This window comes from Chlamydotis macqueenii, chromosome 1 (genome assembly GCF_036417535.1).
Source record: "Chlamydotis macqueenii isolate bChlMac1 chromosome 1, bChlMac1.mat, whole genome shotgun sequence".
NCBI lineage: Eukaryota > Metazoa > Chordata > Aves > Otidiformes > Otididae > Chlamydotis > Chlamydotis macqueenii.
In genome coordinates, this window is record NC_141556.1 from 75,826,549 (window position 1) to 75,848,209 (window position 21,661).

Below are 21,661 nucleotides of genomic sequence, written 5' to 3' on the forward strand. Positions count from 1 at the left end.
AGCTCTAAGATCCCTTTTTTTATCTTAGGAAAGGTGGATATTCTGGCTAAAGCATTTGTTAATATGTTTTTCATCTTTTTGTCATTTAACTCCACAGTTAACAGCACCCATAGCACATATTGCAGAGTCATTATGTCTCTTTTAACATAAACGCAACTGCGTAACAGTAAGGGCTGTTCTCTCAGAAATTCTCTGCTAAGAAAAAGGAAAGTGAGGCTCACTATATCTGCCTGCCAACAGGTCCAGTAATACAGCATGAAATCAGTTTTCCTCCAGAGGAATGATCTCTGCAGGTATTCTGGTAGAATGAAAAGTCACTAACAGGTTTGCCTCTCAGAAACTAGACAGCAATACAGATAACTAGAAAAGGACGCGATTTCTTTGGCTTTTGAAAGAACATGTACCTCCTGCACTTGGATTTCTGTGTAGAAACAAGTGAAACAGTGCCATTACTGAGTTCCCATTCACTGGATGATCTTCCACCTAACAGCCAAATATTTCAACTTTTCCCAGCTTATCAAATGCAAAGGCAGTTTCTTTTCACCACTGAACAGAGGGAAAGCAGCAGACACTTTTTCTACAGCCTCAATTAAGCAGATGCTGCAGGAGGATGAGAAGATTTTTTGATGTAAAGGCATGATCTGGCACCAGGCCTAGTCCTTTACCAGTTGATTCTAGCAAATTGGGAATAAATCTGCAGGATGAGAATTTCCAGAAATGTATTTAACTATGTCAATGGAATGAGCTTCCAAAGACTCTTTACCATATTGGCAGACCAAAAGCAACTCTTGTGTGATTCATGTTCTTTTTCTAAAAGCACAGTGTATTTTGACCCATGCAGAGCTTCATGAGAGATGTCCTCCAAATTTCAAGAGACTTATCCAAGCATAAACAAGAGCAGGACACAAACACTATAAGTTACATGGTGGCCTGGCCCTTGTAAGCAAATTCAGACCTTAATAGGAGTCTGGAAGGGTATGAGTTGCACAAACAACATAAAAGTAATGTTGTTTATAAATCATCCTGACAGTGACATGTTGCAACATTGTTTTATTTTCTTCAGAAAGGGCTCGAACTCATTATCAAAGTCAGTGATTTTTCCAGATATACTTATTTGGCTCCATTTCCCCATACTTTATCTACATGCCAAAATAAATGCCTGCCAAAGATATATTCAAAGATCTGGCAGGCTAGGAGGAGTCTCAGGAGATCATCTCATCCAACATTCTGCACCGAAGCCAGCTAAAAGTATCTGGACACCATTCCTGACACTTTTATCTTCTTTCCTTTAAGAAATCGATATCCCTGGGTGGTATGTTCTAACGCTTTGCAACACTTTCAGACAGAAAGACTTACCTAATATCCTGCCTAAATCTTTTAGGTGAAGGTGAAACTGACTCATTCTTGCCCTTCTCTAAATGGACATCCAAAGTAATTTACAGTTGTTGCCCAATCTGCGTCAGTCCCATCCAAGCTGCTGTGCTATTTCTCAGTCTTCTCTTTTAAATGCAGTGCATTCACCCTCCTTTTTATGAGTCACATTTTCTACACCTCTTACTGCGCTTGTCGCTTTTCTGTGCTTTTCCATCCACTGTGTCTACTTGCTGCTTCCAGCTCAGACAAAGGACTCCAGCTGGGACTTCACCACTACTTCAGAAAGTGGAACAATTGCTACTGCTGCCTACATAAAGATAGTTTTGTTGTCAGAACAAAGCTCATCTCTTCCTCAGCGGTATCTGATTATTGACATATACCTAGCTTGAGCTGTGTAGCGGGGATCACAGAACACCAGAATTTGAAGGGGATAAAAAGAGACTATATCTAGTGAATGATACCTAGAAATCTTCAAAAGATGTTTGTCTCACTTGTTCTTTTAAAACGTTCAACAGGGGAAACTTCATGGTTATTGTAGGTAATCTGTTCCAGTGCTCCACTGTCTTCACAATCAAATGTTAGGAGACAAAAGTGCTATCTTAAATCATACTGTAGGGTCCAGTTAGAAAAATCTCCCTCTTCTGCTGTGATACTGTCTAGCCAGTAACTTCCAATTTTGTGCTCATCTGCTGAATTTCTCCTTCCTAAGGAGGAAGACTTTTGTATTTGTCTTTGCTGAATTTCAGCTGTTTTGATCTCAGATTCTAATTTTTTAAAGCATGTGTTCAATTCTGATGCTCATGTCCACAGCACTTGCAACCTTGACCTATGCCACTCCTATTCACTAAGATTATGACCATAGTCTCTCGTTGGTCCTCCAAACGGTCAAGAGAAATGCTGGACAGGGCCATGTCCAGAACTTAGCACCGCCAAACTTCAATTTAAATTTGACAGCAAAGAGCTGATGAGCGTTCTCTGAGAGCAAGTCTCCAACCATTGCACACCTTTCTTCTCATGATCGCATCAACACTGTATTTAATTAGTTTCTATATGGGAATGTCATGGAGAAGTGGCAGAAATGTCCCTGGGATTGAGATTATATCACATCAGTTGTATCCCCTTTTTTCCCCACTAGGCCACTTAAACTGTCAAAGGCAGAAAATAAACAGGCTTGGCATGACCTATTCTCAACAATCTTTGTTGGCTATTTCTTTTATCAGTATATAATCATTTAGGTACTTACAAAGTAATTTTTTGAACAACTTGTTCCAGAACCTTCTCAGGAATCAAAGTTACACTGACAGGTCCAAAAGAGTAGCGTCTCCTCCTGTATAGAGACACAGTCAGAGCACATGTCTGCAGAGTTTCCTAAATCCTCATATCAGAAAACAGGTCCCCTTTCACCCCTGAAATGTTGCTACTGTTTGCTCAAAACTTCAGTTTCCACCATAAAATCGATAACCTCATCAGAGGCTCAAGCATGACAAGAGTGACATTTCCAGGGTTTTTCATTGTTAAGCGCCACTGAGCATTTCCCAACTGTTTTTCTCAAGGGTTTGTGACTGAACATAATACATGCTAAAAGGGATTTTACCCCAAAGGACTAGACACTTCCCCAAATCAAACAGCAATGCCAGAATCTCTCTAAGCAAAATCACTAAAGTATTAATAAGGGGAAAAAAATGTATCTTTTCTTTCCTGCCTCTGATATTGGAATTACTGAGTTGTTTTGATTGAATCTGTCAAGAAAAAAATTCATTTATAGGCAGGGGGGAAAGGCCATGTGGGATACCACATCCTGAATGGAAGCTTGCGATGCTATGGATGTTGTGGTTATAACTCTTCCTGGTTGTCCTACACGGGAAAAAAAACTTTGCATCCCCACTGTATCTTCCATACAAGTGCATTAGAAATTTGAGCTATGTTAACATTGTTTTCCAGGAAGCCGAAAATATTATTATCCCCTTCTTACCGTTAGGAAAACATAAAGAGGCCTCGTTCAAGGTCAAAGTGAGTCAGCAGAGAGCACAGGAGTAACCCAAGCTAGTCTCATGTTTTAATAACTAAGATAACACTCTCCTTTTTTTCCGCCTTTCAGATGGTGTTCACCTGCGTAATCTTATCACCAAGGCAGAAGAGTTCCTCAGAGGTCTATAGTTGAAATACTGGTGAAGGTCAAAGGGAAATGAGCTTTCTCATGGGACAACTGCCTTGTTTTATGCTCTATTGTATTACAAGGCCCTACAGAAATGTTAGGGGGTATGGTGTGACTAATGAAGTGTTACTGAAGTTAGCTGTCATACAGCACATGTGTTCTTCCAAAAATAGCTTTTTAAAATACAGATATCCCTTACAGAACCATTTATCAGGTGAAGAGTCTCCTGTCTCCACTGTTTTGTTTTGTTTTTTTTAATTTAAAATATACTAAAAGGGAGAAAAATCAGAACTATAGTGAGGCTGTGCTGATGGTGACATTGGTCCACAGAACCCTCAGCACGTATCCATCACTCTGGAATCTAAACAGGGATTCAGGTCTCCCTCAGACAACTACCCATTGCTCCAAACAATCATTAGGCCCTTGAGCTGACTGGTGTCCTCACCTCAGATCACAACAGCTGGATGCTCCAGAAGAAAGTAGGCAAAAAGCCTACGACACAGTGAACTGTGGGGACTGAAGGAGAATTTATACACACGCTCTGAAATGTGACTGAACAGCAAAGGAGCAACTGCATTTGTTGGGCCTACAGTTTGACCAGTGAATGCATATATTTTCTAAACTCATCCAAAAGAGAGAGAGCTATTTTTAAGACAAGGATCTGTGTAGGTGCATTCCAATTTTTGGAATCTCTAAGACTGACAAAGGTGTAGATAAATATTCATTGGAAAAAATACACTGGAAGTACCATTCTACTCCTACGCTACTGAGGATGCACAAGATGATAGAAATGATCCTGTGTTCATATAGAAAACAGGATAAAATAAGGTGCTTACATAGCTGCATCTGAAATGCGTTTGTAGTTGTCATTTTCATTTGCAGGTTTGCATGCACAGCAACAAACAGATGCTTGAAAAGTCAGGTGTATGGAATAAACCTTATCTAGAATGCTTTGGCTGACAGATGAGAAACTCAAGGGAGAGCTACTGTAGGAGCATTAGGCAAGAAAACAACTCACAAAGGCTCTTTACAAGGCCAGGGAACATAAAAGCATACATAAAAGCAACAGCAAAATCTGTGAGACGGCAAAGCTTTTCTTCTTTTTTTTTTTTTTCACTTCCATATAATTATATGTTGTAATATTCTTTCTGTCTAAAGGTCATGGTGTGTTTATAATCATAAAACCAGGAAAAACCTGCTCTTTGAACAGGATACAAACTTCTGCCAGTTATTCTAGCTACAGGCTTGGAAAATGAAAATGTGACAGTCTGAAAAGCTTGGAAATGTCAGATCCCTTCTCCAAAAAGGCTTCCCCCCCCCCCGCCCCGGGTTAATTTACTTGTGCATTTCAGCACTAGTTTCTGTAAGTCCAGAATACTATATGGTAAGCTGTTGCATTTGGTAAAGTGGCAAAGCATGGCAATCACATTCAATGTTGTTTCTTTTGATGAAACACAGCAATTTGTAAATTATTTGCAAGTGCTGTAATAAACAAAGGTTAGAGAAAACAGTAAGACCCAAGGACACAGGGCAAGATGGCCTAGGTTGATATTCTATCCTGTTGAGATGGAGTTAGGGATGGAGAAAAGGCAGTAGTATAGATGTTGGCTTAATTCCTGGAAGATGTTGGCTAAGTTCCCGTTTATTGCACATGCTTTCTGTGTGCCCTTACAAAGGTCACTTAGGACTAGCTCCACAAACAGATGCATGCATTAAATGCCATTGCTGATCTAGGACTTAAGCCTTTCTGCGCCTCAGTTACTCATCTGTAAATTCCAGACAACAGTACTTCCCTATTTTAGTGTGGTATTAGGAAGATAAATACATTAAAGATATTTAAAGGCTGCAGTGAAAAGGGTCGTGCAAGTAGCAGAGAGAGAAAGAAATGAACCTCAGTTTCTAATGCCTTCTAGGACTCTTGAGTGTGGAGAGAGCACAGGGGCTGGAATCAAGGAAGAAAGAAACAGGACAGAAAGGAGCTGCCAGTCCCTGTGATACGCTTTCCCGGAGGGCAATGAGGGGTGCTTAGTTTGAAAAACGACAGCAAAGTCAGTGCCTTTTACAAAGTACAAGGTGGCTGAGTCTATTCTGTGAGCAAGACAAAATCCTCCAAAAAGTCTTGGCAGAAACCAGATGCTTTGATAGCTTCCTTTGTGAAAGGGGAGGAGTGTTTGTGGGTTTTATTTAATATCTACATTTGGAGGGTAGCGCCCTGTGATCACAGTTTTAACCTGCTAGTGTGCTTCTGGAATTATAACCCAAGAAGAGGAGTATAACATGAGCAGGGGTCGGAAGAAGCCAGGTTTTGTTCCCACTGAACAAATCACTACTTTTCTCTGCCTTTCTTTCCCTATTCCCAGCAGAGTCCTAAAAGGGAACATAGCTTGACATCACTGGGTGCCTTGTTTCTAATGTCCTGGAGATCTGAAAGTGTTTGTTGCTGTCTGATGACTGAAAAAGGGCTTTCCTAAAATGTTAAGGCCCTTAGGTCTCCAGGACCACAGTAACTCTTCCAGAACTTTCTTATGATCTAAAAGGAAACATTTTTTAATGGAGGATTTGCACTGGCTTTATGAACAATGATGTGTTTTACATCTATTCTTTCCATCATTTTGCTCCTGAGGAGAGCTGGCGGGATACTGGGCAGAATGCCCCAGCTGCACTGGTAACAACATCGCCCTTCTGAAAAGCCAGGCAACCACACAGTATGCCAGCACACCAGCAAACCCTGGCACTGCACAAAGGAGGACACGAAGATCCAGCCCCAAAAGGGTTGCTCAGGCATACCACCACCCACTGCCCTCCTAACTGGGAACTAGAACTTTGTAGTCGGCACTAGTTTTATTTGAGATTCTAATTACTGTACAGATATTGATTATCACTTCAAAGGTTCAGCTGAAATGGATGATTGTCTCAGAATTGCTGTTATTATAGTCACTTACAAGAAGTCCCACTTCCTTTTGAGATAGGTGTCACAAGGTTCATGGACAATGGGCACAAGATCTTCCTTCTAGAAGGAGCCTACTGTATCCACTGGATAGAGGTTGAGTTTGTACCTAATGTTCCTTAGAAGAAAAAGGATTCTCTTCTCTTACACAGCCCATCTCCTAAAAAAGAAAAGACAGAAAAAAAATGTTGAAATACACCAGCTGATATCACCATTATAAAAAACAAACAGAAAAAAAAAGGAGCATATTCAGCTGGTTTAAATACCACCAAGTGTTGTCTTTGTCTCCTGTTCCTGCTGTCTGACTCAAAACATTCTCACTCTGTACTTCCCCCAGGCTCTCTGAATTACTCTCCAGAGGCACTAAACCCACTACAGGCACAGACATTCAGGTAGAATTTAGGCTGGCTGGAAATGGCCCAACGCCATTTAAAAGCAAGTCAGAAGACAGAGCCATAGAAAAAGAAAGAAATGTTCTCCTTGTTCATTGATATTCTCTGCTCCTTGAAGACCTGATGTGGACTAATTGAAGATTTCAGATTTCATGGAACACTGCTTTCCTGTAATTTTCATAAAGAGTTTTTCTTGCTCTGTTACTTTTAATTTGGGATCAGATCTTGGCAAAAGCAGAAACAACTCTTATACAATACATTATGTAGTTTCACTTCAGTGATAATGGAAACTCTTGTCAGCATGTTCTTCATCTGCAGAGTTCCCAACAGCTACACCCAGAAAGGATCCTCACTCCCTTTCCATTTAACGAAGCAGGCTTTATAAATGTATTTCAAAATACATCCTCTGGTAGGAGAGGAAACATTCTCCTTCTTTCCCTTCCCAGCCATCACTCTCTTCCAATTCAGCTTTTATCTGTATTGAGGGGAACAAAGCCTGATGTCTCTCTCTTTTTCAAGCAAAAAGGAACGAATGTTCCTATGGGCCTACATCCAAATGCGCTGAAGGTAACACAAAGTCTCCCAAACAATTCAACTAGCTTTGCACCAAGCTCAACAAAGATAAACACATCCAGTTTGTGTAATGAAAATAAATAAGCGTTCAGATTTTAAGCCTCCCCCAGCCTATCCAGTGAAATTCAATGAGGCATCTGCTGTCAAGTACTTGACTAAGCCAAGCTAGTAATGCTATGAAATAGGTGAGGAAATCAAGCTGCAGGTATGTGCCGCTTCTGAGTGGCATCAAAAATTGGCAGAGAAGAGCATCCTGGCATAAGCGCATGAGCTGGAATACAATTAAGCTGGCTCCATAGCAAATCTATGCTTTCTCAACGAGCTGTGGATTTTACGGAGACTCTTGCTTGACAGTGCGTCACAAGGTGCCATCATCAGCACCCTGATGTCCAAGTGAATTATGAAAGCAATACAGCTGCACGAGCACATTGCAAAGAAAATAATTATTTAGAAGATGGCTTTGTATGGAAAATGGTCCAGCTGTAGATCCTGTTATGCTGGTCTGCTCCCAGGTAGGAAATGCAGTCTTCTACCTTATAGTGACTGCACGCAAAAGAGATGGCAAAATGACCAGTGTCTTACTCTGCAATGTTGTACCATGGGCAAGAAGCTCCATCCTAAAAAAGCCCTGAGGCAGGAGAATGGCCAGAGTCCCAGTGGTTTATCTGAGGAAAACCTGGTGCAGGAGGGAATCAACTGTGTTGAGGAGAGACTTGCATGAAAAAAAAAAAGCTCTATGCTCCACAAAGCAGCTAGATGAGGCAGCAGCCAGCTCTCTTCCCTAGAAGAGAGCCTAGCCCTTCGGCTAGAATAAAGAAGAGTGTCCTGCAGCTCTGCATGGCTGCAGTACTCCTTCCTTAGTTGAAGCTAGAAGCTGACGGGTCCTGACCCCCTTGAGAAAGAACACTAGTGATGAGAACTGGTCATGCAAGATCCTGTTTTAACTTCAGCTGGAAGAGGAACATTGTATCCTAGCTGACGATGGCATTGCCTATGCAGATTCCCTTCTCACCACTCTGCCCAGTTTCAAAAGCGTTCAGCAGCCCTAATTTCCTGCATTTATGCTCTCCAGGCTGCTGATTTTCTACTATTCCCCACATCAAAGAGAACTGCGTTTCAGCAACTGCCAATTTCTACTGTGGAGAGGTGTCACGCAGATACAGTTATTGATTGGAAAGAGATTTAAGACCATCAAGCAAAATACCTAACAGAAGTTCAGAAAACTCCTCCGATTGCTAGTCCCAAAGTTCTAACTCTGGGTAGCAGATTTCCAAATATATTTCTTTTGTTTCTTTGCTGGCTGTAGTATGGACTAATGCCAAACAATCTTTACATACAGAAATCCTACGTGAGTTAGGTCAGGCTAAAATAGCACAGAAGGGCTTTTCTGGCACGCTTCACTAGGGTGTTTTCTGCCCCTTTCCACCCAGTCCCTATGCCTGAGTCTGTTGGTCAAAGTGCTTGTACTTGGCGAGCTCTATCCTCCCCAGACTTCCCCCAGCTGGCCCTAAGCTCCTTGACCGGCAGAGCAAAACACAGCCTTGGCAGAAGACAATTTTAGTGGGTAAGTCTAGAATTTTTGTCCCAGCTACTATAACTCACCATGCATTTTTATTTGATTTATAACCCTAATAAAAGCCACTTCCTATGAGGCTAAGCTGCGCAGAAGTGGCTGTTATTTTATAGGGAAGTAAAAAATACAACCCTCACATATTACGAGAGACTCTGAGCCATCAGATGTGCTTTCCAGCATTTATTATCTGATTTGATGTGTTAATGGCAGGTTATTCTTATTAACTGCTCTCTGGATTCATACAAGCTGTTTTTTCCGCAGTTAGGCTGTGCAGCCTATTGTGTAAAGGTAATTAGCATGAGGCCTATGGATTAACTGGAGACTCAGGTGTCAGCTGTGTTTCCATTCCCTGGCAGTGGCCTGAAGGAAACGATGCTTCTGCAGTGCAGTTAGCTGTGCAGTGTCAAGAGCCCCTGGTTGAGATGAAGGCTCTGATGTACAAACAGGAAGGCAGTTGCTGCCCTTATGAACTTGCACCAGGGAAAGACAAGACAAACAAGGTGGAGGTGAAGCAGAGCCACAGAGATTAAGATATTTGTTAAACAAGAATATGCCAAGCGGGAGACAGGGCTCTGCAAACGATGCTTTGCAGAAGAGTGGTGGCTTGTAAGCAGTTTTACCTGGCTGCTCCACTTGCTGTGACAGATCCCTTGCTTGTGTTAAATAAAAATTGTCCACTGTGTTAAGGAAATCTGTGCAAGGATGATCGGTCACTCTATACCAGAACCAATAAAAGGTCAAAAGAGAGAAAACTTGGAAAGCTACATAAGCAATCACAGCAGAGCAACTCTTGTCTCATGAGGCCTGACATTTAAGTGCACAGACATTCTCTTGTCATGTGTGAGGTAATGCCATCCTCAAGGGCAAAATCCCTTTAAGTGATATGACTGCAGCAATTATAGTACTTCACCTTATTCTTAAACCATCTGAGAACAGAAAGCCTTTTGTTTTGTTCTTTTGGAGTTAGAGTGGGTGCAGGGTAGAAGCTGGAAACCGAGAGCATGAGCCACACCTACATCAGATGCTGAAAAGGTGTTATCTTTGCAGATGGGACAAAGAGCTAACAGACTTGAGCTCTCAGGCACAAAATTCTTCTTCAGGCTGCAAGAAATCTTTCTGTTGCCACTAAGTATTACAAAAGTTAGGGCCAGATCCTAGAAGGGTCCTGGAAACAGATCTTGTTGCCCAACATGAGAGGATTGCTTGGGTGCTGCTGATGGATGAAGCAAGGCTGGTAATAGCAGCCTGCCTGCATAGCATGCCAAAAACCCAAGTAAAGAAACGAAAAAAATAGCACATGCTAAAAGCAAAATGTGAATTTTCAGGTTAGAGGAGGAAAAGCATGAGGAAAACCATAAACCAAGCGTTGGAAAAGCCGAATCTAGTGGCTCAGCCTGGGACCTTAAAAAGAGTTTCTGAGTACGAGAACTCAATAAAGGCACACAGAGTTAGAGGGATTCAGGCCCACCTAGGTAACTTTGAAAAGCCTAATTCAACTCAGCCTAGGTTTGTATCTAAACAGAATTTGGAAAACTGAAACACGCCAAGGAAGCCATAGGGGTTCACGGTGTTCAATGTGGGGGACACAGGCAAGAGAAGGATGTCACTGGTGATGAACATGGCTGCATCCACAATATCATCTACTGGTTCCCTGGAGAAGCTGGTCAGCTAAACACAAAGGTGCAGACACATTGTGGCAAGAAAGCCACTCACCCACAACCCCTGGTATCCATATTGCCCCATGACTGGTGTGGCTCTGGTAACATCGTTCCAAGGCCACTGTTACTGCACTCAAATTTTACACTAGGGTCTTCTGACTGTATGGTAACATGTTGCTGTTACCAATTTACAAGTGCAGCCCCCTTAACTGCTAAAAGTGTATCTATAACTATGTTCTAGTCCTAAAACAAGCTCTAAAGCATATCATTAAAGTAGCCATTGTGTGGATGTGATCCTCCTGCTTTGAACTTGCACGATGCTAAATCAAGGCTGAACAACTTATACCCATGGATTATGGCAGCCAGTTAATGTCTACTACAACTCCACCTAAACAAACCATCACTATGCAGATCTGCCATACTGATTGCCTGTCAATCAACAGATGCTTGTGTTCTCCTGATACACCCAGTAACCCACCAAAAACATTACATTGGATATGCTGACATTGTTGAGGAGGGGCAAATCCTATCCATCTGGGACAGAAACAGTATCAGATATTAAAGCAAAGGGTGGCTGTCATGATGAGGGGAAAATGCTAAACAACACAGCTGCACAGGCATCCCAACGCCATCCCGTTGCTCTGGGGTAATCACTCACCTTCTGGGCCGATACTGAGGGAGCACGCGCTGGTGGCCTGGAGAGCCGCCTGACATTCACATTCTTATAAACTCAGGCAAGCAGCCCCAGCCTTTGAGGAATAATCACGATGGGCGCAATGGGAGAAAAGCAATCTTATCTGCTTATTCCCATGAAAGCGCCTGCAGGCAGGCGCGGAGCTCAGCGGTGGGGCCTCAGAGATGATTTCACATCGGTAACTGGAAGATGTCAGCCACAAGCAGCTGTGACAGCGTTTTAGGCAAGCCAAGTGGTAAATTGATGGCATGTTGTGGCACAGACCCAGTCAGCCTCAAAACAGCCTGATTGGGGGCAAGAGAAGAGCCAGCCACATGCTGCTGTCAGCTGCCCCATCGCATGTGACAGCTGGAGGCCCAGGGCTTTGCCAAGCTGTCAGCCATATGGCAAATGAGGTCAAGAACCATTAATCTACATGCCCACAGTGAACCTCTTCAGATAATGCAAGCATGGGGCCATGTTAGCACACCGCAGACTTTACTTCGCATGTCTGTATGAAAGGCAAATCCCACGCATGCATCCCACGTGCATTTGCTGTTCAGGTAAGTAGGGAAATAGTTCACGGTGCCATTGACCTGACCGCACGGGTGAGTCACCCAGCAGGATGTATTTGGGATGGCAAGGTCCTGCTAGCCAAGCTTGTCTGAGACTGCCAGAGCTGGGTGCAGCTCGGGGCTCTTGCCTTGCAGACAAAGCATTTTCTCTGAAGTCTTAGGAGGGTTATCAGGGATAAAACCAGGGCTAAGGTTTAAGGGATTTGGTTCTAGGGTTAAAAGAGAATTTGAATTTGGCACCGAAGCCTTTGAAATGGGAGCCCTCTCTACCCCCAGTGGTAGGAAGCTGATGTGATGGCCTTCTTTGATTTTTGCTTGTAAACAGCAAACCCTAGGGCTGAGCTACAAAAACGGCTAGGATGCAGCACTTCAAATTCCAGACAGACGTTGTAATAAAAAGTGGAAACTGGATGCAAATTATTTACTATGTTTATGATGCCACATTATTTACTGGTACTGCAGTTTGATAATCGCAGCAATAATTTTCAAATTACCTTTGCTCAGCATTTGCTCTCTTTTATGAGTGCTGAAATGCTTCCTGTTCTGGAGCAGAGAGGATTTCTAAGACTTGTCCTATGCTCGTAAATTGAAACGATTTGCAAATTACTACAGAGGCCCAATGAACTTAAGGCTGATTTTCAAAGGTACAAATAGCATGAAGCATTATTTCTTTACAGACAACAGGATATTCAAGTAATGATTTGTTGCAGACCACACAGGAAGTCTCATGTAAAACACTGCATTAAATTCATGGCTCCCAATTCCCAGCTAGTGGGGAAAAAATAAACAAAAAGCCACTAAACTAACTTTCTTCTTCTGACATTTACTTGCTCCTCATGTGCAGAGATTGGTTCTAACTCTGTATCTGAAGAGCATCCAAGTCCCAGAACTCAGTACAGTTGAGACGATAATCTGCACCTGATAAGCTGTACCCTGGGACATCTGCTCAGTATTGACTTGCTTAGATCTAAACCAGGACATCAGATAGGTGCTGCGAGTAGGCGGAAGATCAGAAATATGATCCTGGGAGCCAGTATCTTGGCATACTACGTATCCATGCAGGTAGTATTATAAAGTTGACTATGAACAGGAAACTTTCCTTTCCCATTAAATCAATTATCCGTTAACAAATTAGCCAGAACAACAGGACAAGGTAGGTCTGAGTGCTTCAGAATAGACACAGCTAGGCAAGACATCCTGAGTCTCACAGCTTCTAAGACATGCTCAGGGAGAACAATCTCACAGAAGTTAGCCTCCATCAAAATGACCTGACTCAATAAGAGGAGACACTGGAACATAATTATTGCATGATGGCCATCTTTCAGTTGTGCTTTTCTGATGTCTGCACCATAGGATAAAGGCAGACATGGATTACTTAACTGATGATGCACACAGTGTATATTTTTATGCCGGAGCCATCTATAAACAAAAGTACATTTATATGCTTATTACGTATAATGCAATAAAAAGAAAAAAGCAAGCCCAAACCAATGAATCACTTCCTTGAAAGGGTTTTGCTTAATCACGTGCATGGTCATGCTGAGTGATGCTGTTATGAGTACACTGACACATCTTCAGCTTAGTTTCCTCACTGGCTAAAAGAGAAATCTCTCTGTAATATTCATTCACATCAGCAATTTTATGTGTTGTCTCATTCTTGTGATTTTGCTAATTAAGGACGTTGTGCATCACAGGGCAAGATAGCAGGTAGCAATCAGACATCAACGGTGCTCCGCACTGTGCAATATATCCGGCGGACATGAGCAGACCAGAAAAAGTGTGGAGCAAAACAACGAACTCGCTCACATGCTTTCTGAGGTGCCCTTTGAACTTAGTATGACTAAAAGTGATTGGCCCTTTTACATGTCTTTGAATTGCAGCCTTTGTTGTTGTCACACTAGGATGAAACTTATCTCACCTGACTTTGCTGTCCTAAAACACAGGTGTCTGGGCTCCTTCTGTAGGCTGCCTTTCAGGCTGATGAGGCAGAGCGAGGCATCTCCTGACCACGTGCCTGCTTTAAGAGTGGTCAAAGCCAGGCAAGCGAATCCCTCCCATGCCTCTGTGCTCATGCAGGCTGGCAAGAACTGCGCATGCATCAGAAGGAGGGAGTAACAGTGCATCTCTGGAGAGACTCTTCACTGGTCCTGGGAAATACTTAGCATTTACAGACCTATTTGAAGGACGTTAGCCAGATCCTCAGCTCATATCTACTCCCATCCACTTGCAAGGGCCACAGGAGCTTGCAGATACTGAGTTCTTCTAAGGATTAAACAGTCAGTAGAGGCAGTGTGTCATCATAAAATATAAGCTAGCATAATCTTACTGTAGCACCTTTACTCCAGCATTACCATCCTTGTTCTTATTGCAAAGTCAAATTTCCAAATTTGCTCCCTATTATCCCTACACCATGAAAGGTATTGGCCTGCGGTACCCACTAGCTGTTTCACATCTGACACCTCATTGGATGTTTGTTGGGTGATTATGTGTCACTTACTTAAAAAACTCTGTCCTTTCTTCCTATGCTGTGAAAGCAACGATGCTTTTCAGTAACACAAACCAGCTGGGTGTAACAAAGTCTGAAATTACCTACGTATTTCAAATTCACTGTCTGCTGTTTCCGAAGCCTGTGCATTTCACAGGAGGTTTATTACTCAGCCAGACTAACCTTTGCAGTATTACAATGCAGGCTTTTGCTCGCAGGGCAGAGTAGATATTTGTATTTCACAATCTGCATTTATTTGACAAACTCACAGTGAGGGATTCCGTTCTCCTATAACCACAGCTTGTCTTATTTACAGACAGGGTAAAACTAATAATTAGTCTAGTGAGACAATTAGGCAAACACCATTAATTATCAAGTGTGTAAACAAAATAGGTCTACATCAGCATTTACAAAGCTGAACAGCTGACCTTTCCACCCTAGCAAGCCTGTGCCTTTTCTCGTCTGCTTCTATTTGCTGCTCCAGTTGTGAGGTTCAAGCAGACTGCAAGATGCCCCTCTTGCTGTCATCCCACCACTGTAAAAGCTGGTCCCATTTTCAGACAGCACATAGGGAAGAGATCCTGCTGGATGGTCCAACATGGTCTGCAAGACTGTGCCAGTGTCAGTGAATTTCTGACGAAGCCCAGGCTGGTTTCTGGGGGAAACCTGCCCGTCAGGCACACTGGAAGCCAGCCTGCTCTCTGTTAGTGTGTCTGGCTGGCACCTGCACAGCTGCCATGGCAGGCAGCTCAGATGCCAGCTTTCCCAAGCTCCTGGCTCCTCAATAGCCTGCCTTTGGTAATAGAGACATCTGTACCCAAGGCCACCCAACCCCTTGGCAAAGAAGAGGTTGTTCTATGTCCCACTGAAGGTGTGTCAGCAACAGCTCTCTTTAGACCTCAGTAGTACTCTGATTGCCTGCTATTTCTTATATTTCAAGTGACATTTTTCACCTCTTTTATCACCTGAAGGGTCTGCATTTGTGTATTAGGTGTATTGTCCAGGATGGTGTTGATTTCATTGCTGCCAGCAGAATTCAAGACATCTTCAAGAAACAGCACAGTGTTGTCCTCAGCTGCCCCCCTTTTGTTATGAAGTCTTCCTTTCCTATTCAGACTAAAGATTTCTTTCCTATGTTCAAGCTCTTCTCACGGACCACACATATCAGAAATGAGCCATATAAAACAAACTGTGCAATGGACAGGAAAATGTGCTGTACCAGCAGTAGTCAAGGAAGGTCAGGGGAAAAGTATGAAGACAACCTAAACACGTAGGACAGGTGGAGAGATACTGGCATGTTTTAATCATGCTCTGCACACATTGAGCTTCCATCTTAAGCTGGATGGCTTCTTCTGGTCCCTGGTCTCTTGATAGAGACTGTCAAGAGTTCAAGCTCTTACAACTGGATCCAACTATTAGAAGTCCTTCTAATACTCAGTGCTTCTTGTAATGGTTAAGGCCGTATTTTCGGCTGAATCAGCTGATTTGATTCTATGATTTTTTGAGATCATTGGAATGCCTGACCCTGTGTAGAGTACTCAGTCACCCCAAAATTCCTGCCAAGAAGAATAACCTCTTCTGGGAATTCATATCCTTGCAGAAAAGGTATTGGTTTGCCAGTGTCACTGTATCTTAGTGAACATGCATCCTCCGATTAAACATTTCATCACAAACCATGAGACAGCAATCCACCAGAAGCAATATATTTTTTGTAACAATCATAAGGGTCTGTAAGATCCATCTGTTTTGTTTTTCCCTAATACAGATTTTTTTTTTGCAAGAATCTGCTTTCCAACAGTGGAAGCACTGTGTTTTGGGTGGCTGATCAGCCCATTTAAATTTTGTTTCCCACAGAGGCCTTCACACTTCCTGAAGGATCTCCTCTGACTCTTTGAATTTTGTGTTTGCTGGAAATGCTGTTCAGCCTCCAAGTCGAAAAAGTGCAGGTTTCAAACACACCTGGTTTTCTTCTGGGTATATCTCACTGTGAAGACCCAGGGAAAGATCACTTGCAGTAGGTTTACATTGGTCTGTGTGGCATTTGCTGATCTGCTGGAATCAGAAATGGAGCTAGTGCCCATCAATTAAACACTTCCCTTGAAATGCTGTTGGAACTGTAAAGGAAACTTGAATAGAGTTATCTAACAAGAGCAAAGCTTCCTAAGGCAGCTTTTGCCCCTACTCGCAGGGGCCAAGGCTACTTTCTTCTTCACTGGTAAACTCCTCAGACACCTGTATTTACCTGTTACAATAAAGAATATAGGAGTGGTCAATCTGCACGTTAGCCCCAAGGCATCTGCAAGACAAAACTGGCTCTGGCTTGTTCAGTTCTGATTCCGGAAAAACAATTAAATCGAACACTGAACCGCCCACAAGATGATGAAAGATGTGCTTTACCTGCCTTTGTTAAATATTTGGTCACCAAAAATCTGTCGCAGACAGGAACACAGACTCCAAGTAGCAGCCCTCCATGTGCCTGCCTTTTGCTCTGCTGCTCTCGCTTTATATGACAGTTCCTCACTCCACTACTTTCTCTTGAAGGGTACAAATGTGAGCAACCCCAGCAAGAGAAACCAAGAGAGGCTAAAACACACACAAGCCTGGCATTAGAAGACTTGTTTTGACAGCCCCACTGCAAACTAGTAAACTTATGCTTTCAAAGTAAATATCTGCCTTGACATGTAGCTGAAATACGATGCAGTTACTCTTTGTTTCTGGGCTTCTTCCCTTTCCTTAACATGGCAGTGGCTCGCTTGGATTAGGCACCAGACTCAAAGAGTGAGTTCATGTAGAAAGAGAAGCACATAGAGAATCATTTACTTCTCTCGCTCCACTAACTTGGAGGATTAATCTTGGGCATACTCCTCTGCGTTTCCTTCTGGCTAATTTCAGGAGTTTCTTGCTCAACTTGCTGCTTTCTCTGAACCTCATTTTCCAATGTCCATACTCTACAAGGACACCTGTACAGGGCACCTCAGTATCTAACTTGGAGCCAGTAAAACTAGGCAGCATGATAGACCCCATATCAAAGGTTTACATACTGTAGTGTATAAACGCATTTATGGACTGCCGTCTCACGGAGTTTGTAAGGCAGACAGGAAAAAGTGATCAAACCCGTGTTCACAGCTTCACTCTTTCTAACACTTGAAATAGTAACAGAAAGACAAACTGAGTGTCTGTGAGTATGAAAAGGCAGAGTAAATTCCTTCCTCAGCTTAAATACTGCATTCACCACGAGCTTTCTGTTGTTATAAATCCTGTCAGGCAGCTTCCACCCCTCAGCTCTGAAAAGTAGAAAATACAGGGAAAGAATAGCTTATTACCATGACCTCTGCATTGATGCTGATGCTTCATGATGCAATTCCTGTGGTTCAGCTGAAGCCATCTTCTTGTTGTAAAATTCCTGTGCTGCATTTGAAGCATTTGACTCTGATATATCAAAGAGCTTTCATAGGTGATAGGGGGCAACTGAGGTGAGATCAATAAATACAAGGCTGCTCTACTCATTCCAGCTTTGAGCTCCTACCTAAAGACAACCTGCAAAGGAGAAAGGTGTTGGGCGTTTTCTTTTTAGTTTCTCTTCTAATGTAAAAGCAGATGTGAAATAGCTTGACTTGACTTTAGAAATATCAAGTCTTGCTTTCATTTCCTTACTGGGGATTTCTTTTGGAACAAATTCTACTTCTTTTTGAAGGGGTTTTTAAGCCTTCTTGGGATGAAGCTAAGGGAGATTTGACTATGGTTGCTAAATACTCAGAGGATAAAGAACATGAGAAATGTAAACTATATTGAAGAGAGTGAAGAATTAAGAGTTCTAGGAAAACAAATCAGGTAACGTTAAATGTAGGATGGAAGCAGGATACTTTTAAGAAGTATAATGAAAAGCAGAAATATCACTTAAGGAAAAACAACCAACACTATTGGCTATCCAATATTCTTCAAAATTACATAAAGCAATAAATTTGTGGAACAAAATATCCAATCAGTAAGAGAATACTCAGAAGGATTACAAAAATGTCAAGAGATACTATAAAAGCAAGAAATTGAAAGTACGTGTGAGACCATAGACAAGTTACTACTGCCTCAGTCTTATCATCTCCCATCCTACTAACCTTGAAATTACAGTCCTGTTTTGCAGAATTACACAGTAACTGCCTTAAACACAGTATATTTACACAAGTTGGAGAATGGGAAATCATGTAAAATCTCAGCTAGTAAAGACAGACTGCATTATAAAATGTAGTTCCTCAATTATGAAAAGAGTTCAACCCAGTTAAACAACATTATTTGGCATTTATAGAGTTCTTTCACTTGCAAATGCTTCACAAATATTATCCAACTTAGGGCATAAAAGATTTTCCCAATCTGTTTGCTTTTTGGCACAAGCTGAAGGTTACTGGCTACACAACAAGCTTTGTCCGTACTCCTTATCCGCTCCAGTGCAAAGTCAGGGTGGTGAGCCCAGTCACTTCCACTGACGTGTATGAGGAAGACTCACCTGCACTCTCATAATCTATTGGTACCTGTTGTAGGGGTAGTAACCTCCTTCAGAGGGATGGCAACACCCACAAGGGGTGAAACAAAGCAATATTTTCAAGTGCTTTTTTTTGTAATGTAGATATGCTCCCGGCCTCTCCTTTGAGAGACAAGTAGATATTGTTACTCCTGATGGCAACAGCACTTCTGTCTCAGAATTTCTTTGAGTACCACTAAGGCCAGAAAAATTTCCAGCCTGTTCCCTCTCCTGTTAAAGCTACTGACAAAGTGAAATGATGATTTATTGGGGCTGCGTTTCTGCAGCACGGAATTTTGGCAGCAATAAATCTCTATCCAGACAGATGATGTAATAATCTGAGCTTTCTACAAATTACTTAATATTTCGTGGTGATTCCTAGAACAAGTCATATTTCCTAATTGAATGAGGAAATGCATGGACTGTTTTTCCTTACCAGGAATCAGTTTCAGAAAAAAAAGGTTAAATGTTTTTTAATTGTCTTGTCCTGTCTAGGGCAGTAAATGTGTCCCTTTGCTTGGTCCAGTTGGTCATAAAAAAAATATATGCAATTTCTCAACCTTTTCCATCTGCAAATTTTTAGGTACCTTTGTGACTCGTACAATATAACCAAATGGAGAAAGACATAAATCAAAGGGCCAGATCTGAACCCACACACTCCACTCTTCTGAAGGAGACTGAGGCAAATTTCATTCCACCAGCACCGGGATTTTGCTAGAGACACTTTTGTGATAAAGTCTGATTCCTCCAAATACACATGAATACACACAAAAGTACACACACACACGCACACACTCCTTCTGTAATTTGCATCCATGTCTATGCACCTCTGTGATCAATTCTTCTAACTCATGAAAATTGACCAAGGGATACCTGCTTTATATTTGGTTAATATAAAGCTTTACTTTGAATGCAGTAATCTTGACAAGTAGTATCTGCATTTTAACAAAAGTCAGGGCTAAGCATTTTTCCTAAGGTTACCTAATGAATCAGGAATAGATTCCTCTAGCCTTTATTTCCATTTTTTTTCTTGCAGCTCTACGTTGCCAAGAACTAATAACTGCCTTGCCCTTTTCAGGTTTCTATGTCTTTTTAAAAGTGCACTAGTAAACACTTACGCCTGCCTCCTCTTCTTCAGGGATCATTACTTCATCATCTCAAAGAGAGAAAAGCTTGAACAGAAACAACAAAGCTGAACTCCTTGAACTTTAGGTATGGTGATATCTGGATTCTGCCTCTGCTTTTTGTGACTCACACCTCTTTGTAGCTTTGAGAAGTAAAATGGGTAGATTGCCTCTGTATCACATTGTCGAGACAGCAGCCAAGCTAGCCAAGTTATTCTGTCTTCACGGAAACGCCTTTCTGCAAGAAACAAAGCAAAACTATGCAGATGATCTGCGAAAGCTACTTGTTCTGCAGGGCAATGCATTTTACCATTACGAAGAAACTGGTGTGGGGAGAATACACATTACATTTTATAGAATCATAGAATGGTTAGGGTTGGAAGGGACCTTCAAAGATCATCTAGTCCAACCCCCCTGCAAGAAGCAGGGACATCCCCAACTAGATCAGTTTGCTCAGAGCCTCATCCAACCTGGCCTTGAACGTTTCCAGGGATGGGGCCTCCACCACCTCTCTGGGCAACCTGTGCCAGTGTTCCACCACCCTCACTGTAAAAAATTTCTTCCTAATATCTAATCTAAATCTACCTCCCTCTATTTTGAAACCGTTACCCCTTGTCCTGTTACAACAGGCCCTGCTGAACAGTCTCTCCCCATCTTTCCTGCAGGCCCCCTTTAGGTACTGGAAGACTGCTATAAGGTCTCCCCAGAGCCTCCTCTTCTCCAGGCTGAACAGCCCCAACTCTCACAGCCTGTCCTCACAGGAGAGGTGCTCCAGCCCTCTTATCTTTGTGTCCCTCCTCTGGACCCTCTCCAACTGGTCCATGTCCTTCTTATGTTGAGGGCTCCAGAACTGGACACAGTACTCCAGGTGGGGTTTCACGAGGGCAGAGTAGAGGACCAAAGTCACCTTCCTCGACCTGCTGGCCACGCTTCTCTTGATGCAGCCCAGGATGTGGTTGGCCTTCTGGGCCGCAAGGGCACATTGCCTGCTCATGTTGAGCTTCTCATCTACCATCACTCCCAAGTCCCTCCCCTCTCCACAGGGCTGGTCTTGATCCATTCTCCGCCCAGCCATCCAGCCAATTCCTTATCCATTGAGTGGTCCGTCCATCAAACCCATGTCTCTGTAGTTTAGAGAGAAGGATGTCATGTGGGACAGTGTCCAATGCTTTGCACAAGTCCAGGTAGATCACTCTCCCATTTTCTCTGTCCTATTTCTAGCTGGCCCAGCTATGTAAAATGCATGAACACATTGCTGATAGTAAGGCATCAATAAAATACTCTGTGATGAATTACTGTATGAAGTTCACAGTTAAACAAAACGAACCCAGTTCCCTGCGCAAATCAAATTTGTTGGAAACTTGCATATCTTGCTTGCTGATTTCTATGAAATTATATGAAATGACAGTGATGGGATTAGCTAACAAGCAATGTCCACCCTTTGCATCCCCTGAAATATCTGCAGGACGCTCCCCTCCAGGGATTAAGTCACCTTTCCTGATAATGATCTACAATGGCAGTTCCTAAATTTTGGGAAAAAGTCTTCTTGCAAGATCAAATATTTAAGTCTCTATGTCCATTTAAAGACCACTGAAAATGTTATATGGTCCTTGGAAGAC